The following is a 16,696-nucleotide window of genomic DNA, read 5'->3' as shown; positions in this document are numbered from 1 at the left end:
TATATATATATATATATATATATATATATATATATATATACTATTTAGTATTCACTGTCTTCAATGTGAAGGCTAAACTAGGGGGGGATGAAAATTTTTCATCATATAACACCACAGAATTGAGTAACTTGAAAAAAATTGTGATCAATGAGAAGAAATGTAAAACTTAGGATAATAATAGTTTTCCTTTTTTTCCCCCTTAGCCTTTGTTAAATAAACCATATAAGCATTTTTGTAAATTAGGCCCTACAATAAAATCACAAGACAAGAGAGAGAATGTTTTAAAAAATGCATGAATTGTGGAGAAGCACTAGAACTATCAAAATAGCAATAAAAAGGTAAACCTTAAAATGAAAATATTCTTCATTTGTTATTTTTATTCTGTGAAACAGTGTCACTATTGTAGTGCACTATAAAACACACACACATATATATGTATATGTATGTGTGTATGTGTGTGTGTTATAGTGCACTACTGTAGCACTTGCTACCCTCAAATTAATATTAGTCATTTTTCTTAATTTTCTGGACTGCTGCTGCATTTATGGCTGTGAGGCCACAAGCCTGTTGATAGGTACACATTTATTTAAAATAGTGTATTATATATAAATATATAGCATAAAATGATTTCAAATATATTATAAATATATATTTATTAAAATATTTGTTTCAATATAACATTCATAAAATATGAACATTTTACAAAATTCTCTCTCAATTTCATTTTACTGGTTATTTTTATTCTATACATTTCATTAATATAAACCATAATTCTGACCCTTTTTGACACTATCTCTTGTCTTCTTCCTGTATTCATAACCCACTTTATGTTTACCAGTCATATTTCTAGGATTATCATATTAGATTTGGTTTTGTGAAATGATTAGTCCATTGCAGTCTAGTCAATCATCAGTTGCATTGATTGTTCTACAATATATTTTTTAATTTAAATGTAACTAATTTGTGTACTATGATATAGTGTATTTACAATCACTTTGGGTTAATAATTTTTGTGTTAGTTATTAGTTGTATATTTATGGGCATTTTGCTTTCATGCATGTCTGTATGCCAAATGCATGGCTATTGCCTGGAAAGGCAGGAGTAGATACCCAATCTTCTTCATCAGGAGCTACAAATAGTTGTGAGTTTCAATGCGGCTGATGGTAATTTAACCTTGGTCTTATGGATAATCATCTATAGTTCATAATCAGTGAGTTACATTTCTTGTCCCTACTAACTAATTTAATAATCATCTTAATGTGGCACATAGAACAATATTATTAGCCAAGGTTGTCTAAAGCAGCAAAACTTACAGAAGAGAGGTAAGAGGGGATTTATTACACTCACAGGCTACAGTCCAACTAATCTAATAATGTTGTGCTGTAAATAGAAAATTTAAAAGGGTAGATGTCTCAGCTGGTCTTCAGTAGATGCTAGAATTCCAAAGAAGTAGCATATAGTGCAAGTGAAGGAGTGGACTTGGGAAGAACAACCAGACAAAGCAAAAGAGCTTCCTTCTTCTATGTCATTATATAGAATTTTGGTAAAAAGTATGGCGCAGTTTAAATGTGTATCTTCCTGCCTCGAGATCTGGATCACCTACTGATCCATCCCATTTCCAGACACCAAACCTCCACACCATTGGTGATGCTAAAAAGTACTTGCCTACAGGAGCCTGGTATGTCTGATCCCTGAGAGATTCAACCAGCACCTGAGTCACACAGATGCAGATACAGCCAACCATCAGACTGAGCCCAGGGACCCCAATGGAAGAGCTAGGGGAAGGTCTGAAGGAGCTAAAGGGGATTGGAACCTCCTAGGAAGTACAATATCAGCTAACTGGACCATTCAGAGCTCTCAGGGAATAAACCAGCAACCAAAGAGTATACATGAAGGAATGTATGGCTCCAGATCCATATGTAGCAGAGGATGGCCTTATCAGGCATCAATGGGGAGAAGAGGCCCTTGGTCCTGTGGAGGCTCTATGCCCCTGAGTATGGGGATGCTAGAGCAATGAGGCAGGGGTGGGTGAGTGAGTGGAGGAGCACGCTTATAGAAACAAAGGAGAGAGAAAGAGGGGGGATGGTATGGGGGTTTTGTGAAGGGGTAACATGGAAGGGACATATCATTTAAATGTAAATGAATCAAATGATTAATAAAAATATATATGTGCCAGTAACATTCTAAATAAATCTAATATTTTATCAATGTAAAGACTGAATCTAGTCACCCCAAAATAACATAGAATGTGGAGCAATCACATGATTATTGTTTAGTGACATATGAAATACTACAGCTACTGTGGAGAACAGTATGGTACCGAGGTATGTTCTCTTAAAATATAAACACAGAAGAATTGTAAATACTATTTGATCTAGTAATTCTGACATTGGATAGATCAATAGATGATAGATAAATAGATAGGGAGGTAGGGTGGTAGATAGATAGAAGATAGTTAGATTATATAAAAATGTGATATGTGGAGGCCAAATTAACTCCTATATATTCATGCCCATGAAAGCATTTTTAATGGGAAATAAAAGGTTGAAGCAATCCAAATGCCTATCCTTTGGTCCATAGATAAGTAGAATGTGGTGTATGCTCACTATGGAATGCTGTATTACCTTGAAAAATAAAGAAATTTATAAGCATGCTTCAACATAGATAAATATTCAAGATATTGTGCTGGGTAAAATTATCCACATCAAAAAATGTGATGAATTGCAACAAAAAAAACAAGATATAAATTTTCTTTTGGTAATGTGAAAAATGAAAAGCAAAACATATATGAAGTTATTTTACAATATTTGGCAATATAAAATTAGTATTTTAGAGTATATGATAATAATCAAAATATTTTTTAAATTAGAGATTTTATGGTTTTATGTGTTTACAAAACTGAGAAACCTATGGTTTTGTCCAGAACTCAAGAATACACAAAATGACTTCAAGAGAAATTTTAGCCAAATATTCCTTTCCCACTTTCCTAAGGAGAGAGAAAATACAGCCTTGCATTTATGATAGATATAGCATTGCTTGGTTATTGAGGATGTAAAAAACAGTTCTTATAAATTGTCTAAAAACGTAGCAGAGATGACATCAACTGTGTTTACATATTGCGTAGGAACCACCTGACAACTTATTTCCTTATAATATGGTTACATGTGTGTGTTGGTGTCTTATATCTGTTCCTTTTCTCCTGCATATATGCAGGCACATGAGCCCATATTTGTGTATCTGAAAGCCAACCAAAGTCATAGGCTATCTTCTGATATAGCTCCTTCTGTTACAAGCTTTAGACAGCCCCTCACTGAACCAGAGGCTCACAGTTTTGGATGTGCTGGCTATCCAGTCCTGTTTCTGGATCTACCTACTTCATTTCTCCATTTCTAGGATTTCTTTACTTTCTTTTTTATTTTTTTCAAGACAGAGCTTCACTTTATAGCCCTGGCTGTCCTGGAACTCACTGTGTAGACCAGATTGGCCTCTAACTCAGAAATCCACCTGTCTCTGCCTCCCAAGTTCTGGGATTTTAGGCATGCGCCTCCATTGCCGGGCTCCATTTCTAGGATTTCAGGCACAGGCAGCTATGGTCTACTTTTTTTTACATGTGTACTGAGGATTTGTCTTTTTTTTTTTTCTTTTCTTTTCTTTGCAGGATGCAGCTCAGTGTTTGAGAGATTTTTTTTAAGTTGAATTTCTCTCTTTTTTTATATTTTTTTATTGAATATTTTCTTTATTTACATTTGAATTGTTTTCCCCTTCTCAGGTCTCCCCTCTGGAAACTCCCTATCCCATCTCCTTTTGCCCTTCCTCTATGAAGGTGCTCCTCCTCCCACCCACCCACTCTAGTCTTCTTGCCCTGGAATTCCCCTACACTGGGGCATCAAACGCACTTAAGCACAGGGCCTCTCCTCCCACTGATATCCAACAAGGGCATCCTCTGCCACATGTGTGGTCAGAGCCATGAGTCCCTTCATGTGTACTCTTTAGTTGGTGGTCCAGTCTGCAGGAGCTTTGGGGGCTCTGGCCAGTTAACACTGTTGCTCCCCCTATGGGGCTGCAACCCCCCTCAGCCCCTTTAGTCTCTTCTCCAACTCTATCAAGGACCCTGTGCTGTCCAATGGTTAGCTGCGAGCATCTGCCTCTTTATTGTTGTTGTTGTTGTTGTTGTTGTTGTTTTTGTTGTTGTCAGGCTCTGGCAGAGTCTCTCAGGCTCCCATCAGCAAGTACTTCCAGCATCCACAATAGTGTCCTGGTTTGGTGACTGTTTATGGGATGGATCCCAAGGTGGGGCAGTCTCTGGATGGCCTTTCCTTCAGTCTTTGCTCCACAATTTGTCTCCATATTTCTTCCTGTGAGTATTTTCTTTTCCCTTCTAAGAACCACTGAAGCATCAACAATTTTGTCTTCTTTATTCTTGGGCTTCATTTGATTCATATGGTCTGTGAATTGAATCTTAGGTATTCCAAACTTTTGGGCAAATATCCACTTATCAGAGAATTCATACCCTGTATGTTCTTTTGTGACTGAGTTACTTCACTCACAATAGTATTTTCAAGCTTCATCCATTTGTCTGAGAATTTCATGAAATAATTGTTTATAATAGCTGAGTTCCATTGTGTAGATGTACCACATTTTCTGTATCCATTCCTCTGTTTAGGGACATCTGGGTTGTTTCCAGCTTCTGGCACTTATAAATAAGGCTGCTATGAACATAGTGGAGCATGTGTCCATATTACATGTTGGAGCATCTTCTGCGTATATGCCCAGGAGTGGTATAGCTAGGTCCTCTGGTAGTGCTATGTCCAATTTTGTGAGGACCTGCCACACTGATTTCCACAGTGGTTGTACAAGCTTGCAATGACACTAGAAATGGAGGAGTGTTCCTCTTTCTCTATATCCTCACCAGCATCTGCTGTCATCTGCGTTTTTGATTTTAGACATTATGACTGGTGTGAGGTGGAATCTCAGGATTATTTTGATTTGCATTTCCCTGATAACTATAGATGTTGAACATTTATTTATGTGCTTTGTGGCCATTCGGCTTTCCTCAGTTAAGAATTCGTTGTTTAGCTCTGTTGCAGCATCTGTCTGTCCAATCAAATTAGGGTGATTGGACAGAAATAGAGAAGTGGAGCTCGAGTTGGAGAAGGAGAAATGTCAGGGAGGAGGAGGAAGAGTTTTTTCATCATGGAGTCAGAGGATGATGAAGAGTCAGACCACTCGAGGTTATACAACCAAGCAAAGGTGTGTAAGGCATTTCATGTGAGCGAGATGTTGCTGCTAGTTGGGAGAAAATAGCAAGAACCCACCAGAACTTTGTGTTGAGGCCAGAAGGTACCAGCACAAGAATGTGGGCTGGTGGGAATGAGAATTTGCAAGGTAGATTCATTTTTTTAAATATTCCCGCAACATATCTCTGTTCCCCATTTTTAATAGAGTTATTTGATTCTTTGGAGTCTAACTTCTTGATTTCTTTTATATATTGGATATTAGCCCTCTATCGGATGTAGGATTTGTAAGAATATTCTCCAATCTTTTGTTTGCCATTTTTTATCAAAGCAAACATTTTTTACTGAGCAGTATCTTTAACTCCTCTTTGTAGATTAATTGTAAATCATTGACCTTCCCAAGACTCAGTCCATAAACTTACACTATGAGCCTGATGTCACTCAACTTTGTCTTATGCAGGGTACTCTATAATTCCTGTGTCCTTTGCTGGTAGTTTTCTCTGTGGTACTTTTTGATATCATATATCAAATTTTACTTTGTTTCTAAGTCTCTGCCAGCTTTCACTAGGTATGAATAAGCTTTCCAAACTCATACTTACATAGTACTCACTGAAAGCATCTTTGCAAAATGTTTTCAAGTTGTCAGAGATTTTCTTATTGTTACATCTTTACTACCAACCACAATGTCCGATATACATTAGCATCATGAGTTATGCAATGTCTTCAGATGATTATAGCTGACATAAAATGCTAGTTCCTGATAATTAGGTCTCCTTTGTGTACTCTCTATTCATTTACATTATTTACAAAAGCTTTTCTCATCCTTTGAGTTTTTGCTCTTTGGTGGGTAGCTGGATTTAAAACCACATGTTTACCTGGCCACATATCACATATCCTGTATATTACAATTCATAACAGTATCAAAATTACAGTTATGAAGTAGCAAAGTAAATAATTTTATTCTTGGGGTTACCATAAAATAAGTAAATTTATTAAAGGGTCACAACATTAGGGAGGTTTAACACCAATGATTTACATTAATTACTCATTAATCACTTAATCCATTCTGTAGAATGAGTCCTCTTATCATCTTCCCTCTTCTGTTGAAAATGTCAGGGCAGTGGTGGCACATGCCTTTAATCCCAGCACTTGGGAGGCAGAGGCAGGTGGCTAGCCTGATCTACAGAGTGAGTTCCAGGACAGCCAAGGCCACACAGAGAAAACATATCTCTAAAAAAAAAGGAAAAGAAAAAAAAATGTCAAAGTAATAAGCACATGGGTCTATACTAGGGCCTCTGCATATGTACTATATGTATTAGCTTAGTATTTTTATGGGACTCTTGCCTGGAAGACAAGTGGGTCTCTGACATTTTTGCCTACTCTCAGAACTCTTTACCTTCTGTTTGGTTGCCATGTCTAGCTGGATATGATAAGAGGCTTCATCTTGTTATATTCTATTTTATCATGTTTGGTTGCTTCGCCCTCCCCCTCCCCCTCCTCCTTGCCCTTGCCCTTGCTCTTTCCATCTCTCTTTCACTCCATCTCTCTGTCTTGTCTCCTCTCTTACACTGTCTCTCTTTCCTCTCTCTCTCCCTTCTTCCCTCCCTGATCCTTTCTTCCATGATTTATCAGCTTTGTTAGACAAAATCTCCAGTCAGAAGGACAAAATATTTATTTCTCATTCAATATTATATTCTCAGGCATGTAGAGATAGAGATGTAATAGAGATTAACACAGTGTTGTAAGGAAGGAACTGTCTTTTCTTTGACCTGAATGGCATATCATCAGTTGTCCTGGATGCAATTCCATATATAATAACAAATAAATTGCAAATAGGATATAAGAATGGAGATATCTATTTTTTTGGATACTGAAAATAATGATACTTGTTCATAAGAAATTGATGAAAATTTTGAAGGCTGAATCCTTCACAATTGATTTGTACTTCAGCCTCTGCAATTAGTATGGACGTCTCTAATATATGTCATTATTTATTATAAACAATTTTTATGTTTATCTGATTGGCATCATGGTTTAGAATTATTCAGTTTGCAACATGACAGATGACTCTTTCCAGAAGTATGGAAATTAATGGCCTAATATATTGTTATAAGGGACACTTTTTTAATATTACAAGATACAATATTATAAGATAAAACATAAGCCATCACATTGAGGCTGGACAAGGAAACCTAACAGAAGCAAGTGTCCAAAGAGTAGGCAGAAGAATCAGAGATCCACTTGTTTACACACTCAGGAGTCCCCCAAAAACTACTAAACTGAGAAAGATATAATATATATATGCAGAAGACCTGGGGTAGAACTGTGTATGCCCTATGCTAGCTGCATCGTGAGTGCTAGCTGCTAGCTGAATTCATGTGAGCTCTGTTAATTCTGACTGAGAGGACCTTGTTTTCTTGGTGTCCTCTGTCTACTTTGGTTCTTGCAGTCTTTCTTCCTTCTCTTTTGTGGGGTTCTCTGAACTCTGAGGGGAAGAATTTGATGGAAACATCCCATTTAAGACAGTGTTCCCAGGACTTTCTCTCTCCTCATAAGGTCTGGCTGTGAGTCTCTACATTGGTTTCCATTTGCTGCAGAAAAACACCTCTTCAATGATGACTGTGATCTATCAGTACAGCAGAATATCACTAGGAGTCATGTATTGAGCTTTGTTTTCTTTTATGCCTGCAATTTGTGGTTTTACCCTAGGTCTTTGGGCTCTCTCGTCTCTGGTTCATGTTTACTCAAGCACTTAGTGTATGGGTTCCATCTAGCGGATTGGATCTTAAGTAAAATCACACATCACTTGGTTCTTCACAAAAGTTCTGTGTCACCATTGTCCTAGATACCTTACAGGCAGGGCATATTTTAGGTCAAAGGTGTTAGAGCTGGGTTCATATTTATATTTCTCTTTTGGTAGCCTGAAAAGTACCTTTCCTTATCAAAGGCATGATTATTTACTTAAATTAAATTTTTACTACATATATTATATTGTTCACAATAATATTTTATGGAGATAACTTACTTTAAATATTCATCTATAGCCACTTATTATTTTATGTATGTCAAAAAACGTACTTTCTATATCTGATGTTGATTTTAAATTTTTCTAACCATTTCATTTTTATCTATATTTTAATGTATATAGTTCATCACAAAGTTCATAAGTTATTAGTCCTTAATGGTTGAGCAATTTTTCAAAACTTCAGTAGATCTTTATGTCTTAGAGAGACATTTGTAAATTACTAGCAATTATAATCAGCATAAAGTATTTCTATAAAGAATCTTATGTTTGGACATATATCATTGGCAAAATTACAAAATTGTTATATTTGATAAGCTTTCTGTTGTATATGGCTGTTATTTGTTATGATGTTATATCATTTCATTTCCAATGAGAAAACACTTAAGTTCCATAGGGCCTATTTTATTGTAACAAGGGCTGAGCCATGACTTCTAGAGTTTGGGCCAGATCACTTTACTTTTGCCACATTTAAGAGAAGCACAATTTAGGAAAAAGCACTAAGGTAGGAATTATCTCGGCCCTATGAGTACAGCAAAACTTATGACATGTTTACATTGAAGTTCTTAGCAAAGGTCACTCGTAAGGATGATGTGTAAGGGCTACCCGTTCTATAGCATCACTCATAAGGTAGTTTACGCTGACTTAGAAACAATACTCAAGGTAAGGGTCTAGGGAGAATGACAAAAGTAAGAATAATGTCTGGAAGTCAGGATTGGCCTAGCTCTATGATAATATAGAAGGCACTCAGGCTAATTTAAAGCACAAATGGATATTTTGAAGCTCATAAGAATAAGTTCATGATCTAAAAGTAATGCATTAGGTTTGCAGGGGAAAGGTCTTGGATAATTCTGAGAGATGCAGGCAGAGTACACCTCATCTACAGCAAAGAATCCCAAGATTGTAAAATTAAGTCATTCTTGGAATTCCAGGAAGAACAGCTAGGTAACATCATTCCATTGAATAGGTAAGCTGTGTGTTAACTTTCCTGGTTTCTCCAGTCGTTATATGTATATACAAATCATTTTTGCTCTCCACATTGATTGATTTATTTACATTGAATTTTCTTTCAGAGGAAAATTCAATTCCAATCTAAAAATTCTGTAAAGAAGAGCAGAGAAAGCACCAATATTCATGTGAAAGAGACTACAACAATGAGAAAGACAGACTTCAGTCTTAGTACTGCATACAGCCTGATCTGAGGTCAGCTTTCAGATGATAAGTAAGGAATTCAGAAAAGCTACACCAAGCAAACAGAATTAGAATTACCTGGAGAGAGTAGAGATAGAGCACAGAGTAGGATTCCCGGTGTGGCTTTAAAATCTGAGGGTTTCAGGACATTCTAGCTTTCTCACTATATTGATATGTTGATGATAACTTCTAAAATGTACTAAAAACATTCTCACTCTTTCTGAGGGTATAAAGCTGGTGGCTTAGGCTATTGACACCTGTAGCCTGACAGCTGAGGATTATGTAATGTGGTCTTTGTTCTATCTCAGCAGGAACAGCACAGCTCTAACTTCCAGATAGTCAGAAGTCACAGGACAAAAAAAGAGACACTTTTTAAAAATGATTATAGCCTTTATTACTAAGTTGTAAAAAGTTTCCTATGAAACTTATTTAAGAAAAGGGGAAAAAGTTGAAGGATCCTAAGCTGGGCATGGGAATTTTTTTTCTCATCTCTTTGTCTTCAGTACTTATACTTCCTTCACAATACATGATCAAATAGTAAAAAGTTCATCACAAGTGCAAACACAAAATTAAATCATAAATTGAAATAGAAGTTTACAACAGAGAATGTTTACATGTTTATCCATTAGGAGTAATTATTTGGCTAAACATTCATCACCTGTCACAATTCCACAGGTTCATTGAAAGTTAAAAACCATAATTTTCAATTATTAATGAAGTTTTATACAGATAAACAATCATTATTTTATCTTCTGATCTAGCACCTATAATAAATCATTAGTTCCATTTTCAGGAACTTTGGTTAATTGTTTTGCAACCTTTTGGAATGTGCTCTGAGTAGTAGAAAGTCTGGAGACAGAGTTCTCATTGCAGTTTTGACTATCAGAAGAGACCTAATAGCAGTCCCATTATAAAAGAGCTTAATAAATACTGATATAATTTTAGGATTTCTTATAGGATCATCATTAAGAATTAAGAAGTCATCTATACATCTATATAGTATCACTACAAGACTTCATAGATCTGCACTTCATCTTCATAGATCTGCAGAGATGTGCTCAAAAGAGGTAAACTAATACCTAGTGATTGTTATATGTTTAATAATAACGGAAAAGCATATTAATAGCAGGAATTTTTCCTAACATGATTTACTCCTCCGCCTTGCCTGTTGGAGCTTTATCTTAGATATAACCTAAATTAAATCATTTCAGGAATATCACCTGCTTGTGATTAGCTTGTCCTATGATAATGGCTCCTGACATAGAACTACTTGATCTAACCAATAAGATGGTTCCATTAAAATATGAATATGTTGATTTTAATATTGTCTACACATTTTAGGCATGACAGGAAATACAATGAGAGGAAAGTTGGTTCATCTTACAGTTAAACGTTTAATTGCTAGAAAGTCATTGGATCAACAGTCACAAATGCTGAAACACTCAAATGGACACACTTTATACTGTGACAGGGAATTAAAATATCGTGCTTTAGTATAAAGTAGTTAGCTCTAGTCATGTTTACAAGAGGACAAATGTGATTCCGTATCTGCTATAAAGAGTTTTTAAAGCATCTATTGTGTGACTAAGATGAGAAAGTACTGAGAGAGAGAGTGATGAGAGGGAGAGAGAGAGAAAGAGAGATAGAGATAGAGATAGATAGATAGAGAGAGAGAGAGAGAGAGAGAGAGAGAGAGAGGAGTCCTAAGGTCCTCCTTCCTGAAGTTGGTCAGGAATACAAGGAGAAGTTGATACTCAGATGCTCCTAACCTTCAATCCAACTTACAATGTTTTCCTCGTATCAATTTTCTTTCATGGTGTTGCTGCCAACAAAGCCCAGGCTTTTGCTATGTCACTACAGATTCTTTGGCTCTTTGTCAAGTGTCATGAGGAGCAAGTTGTATCAACTTCTCAGAATTCTCATCATTGATGCTTTTGCTGGATAAATAGAGGCAACAGTAGGTCAATGGGCTTGTTTGCTTGGTTAGTTTTGCTATGTTTGGTCTACTTTAGATTCTCTAGTCTTTAGTTCTGCCGTTCACTTTAACAGACTCACATCATCATACCAATGTGGACATAATGTAAGTCTTACCCTTGCGATGTCCTGTCTGATAAATATAAATGGTAAATGGATTCTATTAATGAAATAACCTGCTACAAAGTCTCAAAATTATTATTTTTAAAAAGTATTGTCAATGTCAATATTTAGTAAAATTTAGTAAAAATATACTAGGTAAAAAAAAAATCTCAACTTCCTTGAATGTTTTATTTTTATAGACAGAGAGCTCCTTCTCTTCCACATGGGAAATATTATTTTCTACTTTAAAAATAAGTTTACCATTCATTTTAATAAACGAAAGGGGCACAAAAAGCCAGCTTTGGTGATATTAATATTTTGGCTAACTCTACATTTTAAGAATGTTTCAAGAATAGAAGCCTATAGGGGCTTATTCTTTCTTGGTAGTTTCAATAATAACTACAAAATATTAGGTCTATACCCTGCTGATATTGTAATAGACTTCTATGTCACCATTGTATACTTTCAAAAGAATACTATCTCCTAGTAATGAAAATAACAATTTTCTTTATGGACATTATTTTTCCTAGGGAGTTGTTGAAACTCAAAATCATATTAACATGTTTCAACTGCCAGTAATTTGTTTTTGATCCTTTTATAACAGAGAGTCATGAATATACATCAGGGTACCCAGCGATCCTATAAGTTAAGTCCAACTACACATTAATTTACAGAATTCAACATTGTGCTTGTTTATTTAATATTTCCAATACTCTTTAAGACAATTTCAATTGAACAAAATTTAATAAACTTGTAATAAAGCTTTCCAAATGGACATTTAAACTATGACTCATGTTTATAAATATGAACATGTATGAGATGAGAAAGACAAGAAACAGTAAAGAACCTGGGATGATTGCAAATAACTGAAAAACACTTAGAAAATGAGACCATACTGATATATTGACAAATTTTGAGTATTAGTCACATAGCATATGGAAACTTTCTTATTATAGAATAAGTAAGGGGAGTTTAAACAGTTAAATTTGAATTATAAAACTACACATAGTAAATCTAATATGTCATGGAAATATTTTTCTCACCATTTAACATTATTTTTGCTTGTTGCACTATAACAATGCTACATTGCATTGTAACAATGTTACAGTGATTGAACCCTAGGCAAAACAGACAGTTTAATGCCAGAATAGAACATAACTTGAACTTACTAAATCCCTACCATCAATACTTTCTTCTTTGAATAGATGTGTCATAAATCAAACCTATGTGTTTCAAAATGACAGTTTCAAATGAATATATTTAGGAAATAATCATCTTATGAGATAAAAAAAATTTTTTTTCAGGAATTTCCAGGGGATCAAAGGAATTTTGTAAAGCAGTTTACGCTATAACTGTTATATCATTATGTATTTGTCTCTAAATCATCTAAATAGGGTCTTATAATCTATATTTTTCTTTGGCTCCTGTTGTGATCTGGGTATTGACGGTTCCCTGAATGATCATATACGAAAGTCCTGATATATAGCTGGTAAATACAATCACAGAAATGCTATTTGATCCCAAGCACTAGGACATGCTCTTTAAATTGCTCCTATGACAGATTCTTAATTTTGCATTATTTTGGGGGAGGTGTTTGAAAGAAAGACATAGGGCAGTGTTGGAAGATGCAGGTTTCTGGGGTTGTGCCTTGGAGAGACATCCTGCATCCTTGGTACCTTTTTGTTCTGTGTCTTGTCGCCTAGCTGTCATGAATTGAATGGATTTTCTCTTCATCAACCTCCTTCAAGATGTTTTGATTTACAGAAGGCCTAATGGTAACAGAGCCAACTGATTAAAACAGAAAAACCGTATGAATTTTGAGGCAAAATTTCTTCTCTGAAGCTGTTTCTCTCAGATTTTTTTTCCCCAGAAACCAAAAGCCTCAGAAGTATCACGTATCCTCTAAGTTCATTTTATACATTAATCTGCATTGCTCTATTCAGTTTAGACCACCTTTCTTAAAGACACAATTTGTATTAATGCTGAATTTCTTAAAGATCAACAACTTGAAGAGAATAGAGTGGTGGGGGGAAAGGAAGCCGAATCCGGTATGGAAGGAGACAGGAATGATATACATAGAGGGTCAGGAATTGGAACAGAGGGGTTTAGCAATTGGGGATGAGGAAGTGGGGTAGCCGACAGAAAGTTCCAGATGCCAAGAAAGCAAGAGATTCCCAGGACCCAACAGATTTCAGATTAGCTGAAGTATCCAACATAGGTGAGGGAGAACCTGTAGAGACCACCATATCCAGAGGTTAGACAAGGCTCCCAGTTGGGGGATGGGGCCACCCACTCATCTCCAAATTTTTAAACAAGAATTGCTCCTGTCTAAAGGAAATATGGAGACAAAGTGTGGAGCAGAGACTGAAAAAAAGGCCAGCCAGAGACTGCCCCACCTGGGGATTCATTCCATATACTGACACCAAACACTATTGTAGATGCTAAGAAGTGCTTGCTGGCAGGACCCTGATATAGCTTTCCTCTGATGGCTCTGCCAGAGCCTGACAAATACAGAGGTGGATAGTCACAGCCAACCATTGAATTGAGCACGAGACCCAAGTGGAGGTGTTAGAGAAAGGACTGAAAGAACTGAATGAGGTTTGCAACCCCATAGGAAGAACAGCAGTATCAACTAAACAGAACTCCTGGAACTCCCAGGAACTGAACCACCAACCAAAGAGTATACATGGATAGCCCCATGGCTCCAGTGGCTTATGTAGCAGAGGATAGTCTTGTCTGGCATCAATGGGAGTAGAGGCCTTTGGTCCGGTGAAGACTAAATGTCCAAGTATAGGGGAATGCAGGGCTGGGAGGCAGGAGTGGTAGGTTGTTGAGGGAGCACCCTCATAGAAGCAGGAGGAAAGGAGATGGCATAGGGGGTTTCTGTGGACTTTGGGGAAACCGGGAAAGGGTTGAATAAAATTTGAATTGTAAATAAATAAAATATCCAATAAGAAAGAAAACATAATACTGAAAGGATTACTTTTAATTTTAAATTTGAATGCTTTCCAGCTTAAAATGATATCTTTGAGACACTAAAACAGCACAAAACAAGACAATGAAATAAGAATAAACATTTTTGCAAAAAAATAGACTATAACAGTAGTCATGGAAGAACTATATTCGTTATTTTGTCACAACTCCACTTTTCCTTCCTGAATTTGAAAACTGGATTATTCACTTAAGTGACATGAAATATCTTTATTTTCCTCCCTGACACATTTCATTTAATATCATTCTTAATTTTTATCTATCTGAAGATATACTTCAGCATTTTCTTCTCATAAATCTTGAATTTGATTTTATTCTATTTTATGTATATGTCATACTCTGCTCACTTTTTCAGGTGCTGACAATATTTCTACCTTCTAGGTTTAGTAAATAAGGATGAAACATATGTACTCATAAAAAATTCTCTTCGATATACTACTATGAAACTTTGAGGGAACATACAACAAAGTCAAATAGTTGCTGTGAGTAGCAATTCTCTTTTTTATTTTCAGAGGAATACCATTCTGTTTTCCTATGTCTTTAATGTAGATAGTTAATTCAAAACAATGCTCTGTTTCATTACAAGTGATACTTTCTGATTTAATTAGGGTGAAATATTTCATGAGGTTATGCTCACATATGTGAATTAAATATTCTTTTCACTGTCTAAAAGTTTACAATGAAAGTTGAATTACAATATGAAATGCAATCTGTTTGCATTGTTGTAGTTTTGTATATATTCTTTTAGGACCACAAGCACAAATCTGATTACACAAATAACTAAAACAAAGGGGAACATTACAGATTTTTATTTGTAGAATACCCTGAATTTTAATAATTTCTTTTTGGTCAGGAGCGATCATAGTGGTAGCTAATAAGTAGCAGGTTATCTTCCTGAGATGATTCTGCCTTGGATTAAAACCCATGACAGATTTCCTGTGAAAGGTAAGGCCCTGAAGAAATTCATTTTAGGAAATATTTCTGCTATTAATATGTTTTTTCTGTTATTATTAAATATATAAGTATCAATAGGTATTAATCCACCCTATTGAGTAGATCTCTGCAAAACAAAGATGTATTATCTTTTAGTGATATCATATAGACAAATATATATTTCTATAAAATTCCTGATTTTATTCATATAATTTTAAGAAGAATGTGTTTAGAGATGGTCTTAGTTGTTAGAAAGATGTAATAAAGTTAGAATAAAGAATAGAATGTACCCACTCCTCAGAATAGTAAGTAAACCCTGCATAATAAGAAATATAATGAGCTTTCATAATTATACTAAAAAGAGAAATAAACTTGGGACAAATTTGTGTTCAAGGAAAAACATTTATGTCCAAGGATAAAGTTACGTGCGTGTACTATGTTAAGGCAAGGCCATGCAAAAACTGTTGCTTTGAACTTTTAATGAGTATATCATAATGAAATATCTGTCTGTAACTCCCATTCTATGTAACATTTTATCTCTGAGATAATTTTTTAAAGACCTTTTTCTCTAAGGAGGTATAAAAGACCAGAGGAAAGAAATACAGTTGTTGGTTGTTAGTTGAATGGTTTGGCTTGGGAAGATTGGTGCCATCCACCCACCCATCTATCTATCCGTACATCCATACATCCAAATGTGTATGCCTGTTTGTCTATATGTTTGTGTGTAGGTATACATGTATATGTATAACCATGCATGAATACTTGTGGAATTGATTATGAAAGATGGCCAGGGTGTAGTTGTCTGAATATTTGAATGTATATGTGTCTATGCATATTTGCCTATAGACAGCATTTCAAGTATTTTTCTTTCCTTCCTCTTTGGGTTAAGAAAGAGCTACATAGATTTTACAGAGAGGTTTCTGACTGATCCACCAGAGAAAGTTGCACCAGCAATAAATTTTTTACTTATCCCCTGCTGTTTCAGGATGTAGTGCTAAACACTTTCTGGTCTCAGAGAAACTCAGACAGGCAGGTCAGCTACCACAGCAAAGTGACTTAGAATTAAGGCAGGTAAAGTTTTTATTATTATACAACAACCCTAAATATCTAGTGTGGCCAAGTTTTAACCCCAGAGATGCTCTTCCCCCTCCACTGCCTCAAAAAGAACCAAGAACAAGAAAGAAGACCTGCTGGGGCTGGCCCCCAGCAAAGTTTTGATGGAACATATCTCATAACATTTCAGTCATCA

This window comes from Mastomys coucha, unplaced genomic scaffold (assembly GCF_008632895.1).
Source record: "Mastomys coucha isolate ucsf_1 unplaced genomic scaffold, UCSF_Mcou_1 pScaffold16, whole genome shotgun sequence".
Classification (NCBI taxonomy): Eukaryota; Metazoa; Chordata; class Mammalia; order Rodentia; family Muridae; genus Mastomys; species Mastomys coucha.
Note: the sequence above shows the minus strand (reverse complement) of the source record.